General features: G+C 39.1%; 1 protein-coding gene across 1 annotated transcript in view; it reads right to left on the bottom strand.

The window, feature by feature from the left end:
* The window catches only part of LOC106874127 (uncharacterized), a 54724-nt gene that overhangs the window by 19421 nt on the left and 33162 nt on the right, over positions 1-2141 (bottom strand). The gene's annotated exons all lie outside the window — the stretch shown is intronic.

The following is a 2141-nucleotide window of genomic DNA, read 5'->3' as shown; positions in this document are numbered from 1 at the left end:
TGTGTGTGTGTGTGTGTGTGCGTGTGTGTATATATATATATATATATGTATATAGTGTGTGTGTGTGTGTGTGTGTCAATTTCTGCCAACCAAATCCACTAACAAGACATTGGTCGGCCGAAGACACTTGCCCAAGATGTCAGTGGTAATTGAACCCGAAACCATGTGTTTGCAAACTATTAATGCGTCAATGATATTGAACGCGGAAAAGGTAATTGCTATAGTTTTTGTGCATCAGCCATCATGGCGTGGAAATTGATAGTAAAGGATGGGGTAGGGAAATCCAGCTGTACAACGTGTGACCTCGGATCAACATAAAGTTAACACTTGTTTTGCCGACACGTCGCGAATGACATAATTTCCCTCATCCAGTTCGGACATTATGATTACAAAAAAGGTGCATCCGCAGATGTGAACAGTGGAGCAAAAGCTGACAAACAAATATCACAATGACTCACTTGAAGTGAAAACTGTAACGTGAGAGACCGAAAACCAATGCTGTATGTAAAATATTCAAACGCAGTATCTTATACAAAGACATGTGTAGGATATTAAAAAAACATGGCGTGCATTTTTTCAGTAACAAGTGAGACTTGAAAAAAAGCTGCAACAAAAGGTTTCCGAATATTTCTGAAATCTTTTCTGGTTGAAAAGACAATAAAACTTACATTCTTAGATTTTTTTAATTTTTTTTTTTACAGTCTTAGATTTTTGAGGAAATAAGAAATCAGCTAATAACTATTGAGAGACACCAGTTCTGGCTCTGAATAAAATGTTGGTTTTTTTTTCTATCTTTTTACTTGTTTCAGTCATTTGACTGCGGCCATGCTGGGGCACCGCCCTGAATTTTTAGTCGAATGAATGAATCGACTCAAGTACTTCTTTCCCAAGCCTGGTTCTTATTCTTAGTATTTTGCCGAACTGCTAAGTTACAGGAACGCAAGCACGCCAATACCAGTTGTCAAGATAGATAGATAGATAGATAGATAGATAGATAAATAGATAAATACAGGCACAGGAGTGGCTGTGTGGTAAGTAGCTCGCTTACCAACCACACGGTTCTGGGTTCAGTCCCACTGCGTGGTACCTTGGGCAAGTGTCTTCTTCTATAGCCTCGAGCCGACCAAAGCCTTGTGAGTGGATTTGGTAGACGGAAACTGAAAGAAGCCCCTCGTATATATATATATATATATATATATATGCATGTGGGTGCGTGTATGTTTGTGTGTGTGTGTTTGTCTCCCCCTCCCAAAATCGCTTGACAACCTATGCAGGTGTGTTTACGTCACCGTAACCTAGCGGTTCGCCAAAAGAATAAGTACTAAGTTTACAAAGAATAAGTCCTGGGGACTATTTGCTCGACTAAAGATGGTGCTCCAGCATGGCAGCAGTCAAATAACTGAAATAAGTAAAAGAATAAAAAAATACGACGAGCTTCTTTCAGTTTCCGTCAGCCAAATCCACTCACAGGATTTTGGTCGGCCCGAGGCCACAGTAGAAAACACTCGCCCTCGGTGCCAAGCAGTGGGACTGAACCCGAAACTATGTGGCTAAGAAGCAAGCTTCTTACCACACAGCCACGCATGCGCCTATCTGCTTACGTCTCTGACAACAGAGATGTTTACTATGGTAATCGTGAGAGTGTTTTATCGAACGCTTAAACTGGATCAAAAGATTATTATTGCCGCAAATGATTAATCTTTTTATCTTTTACTTGTTTCTGTCATTGAACTGAGGCCATGCTGGAGCACCAGCTTGAACCAGACGTTTTTAAGGTCTGGTACTTAAATTTAATCGTCTCTTGAGCCGAACTGCTAAGTAACGAGAATATAAACAAAACAGTACCGGTTGTCAAGCGATGATGAGGGACAAACACAAAGACACACACACACACACACACACACGCACACACACGCACACACACACACACACATACACACACATATATACATATATACTTGCTTACATACATACATACATACATACATACATAAATAATAATACATACATATATATATATATATATATATATCATATTGATAGTAATGGCAAGACAACAAAAGAATGAAAGCGACCTCGATATTATGTAAATAGAGGAATTTATCTGTAAATATAATATGTGACAATTATTCGGTAGCCAA

This window comes from Octopus bimaculoides, chromosome 7 (assembly GCF_001194135.2).
Source record: "Octopus bimaculoides isolate UCB-OBI-ISO-001 chromosome 7, ASM119413v2, whole genome shotgun sequence".
Classification (NCBI taxonomy): domain Eukaryota; kingdom Metazoa; phylum Mollusca; class Cephalopoda; order Octopoda; family Octopodidae; genus Octopus; species Octopus bimaculoides.
Note: the sequence above shows the minus strand (reverse complement) of the source record. Positions and strands in the feature narration are given on the sequence as shown.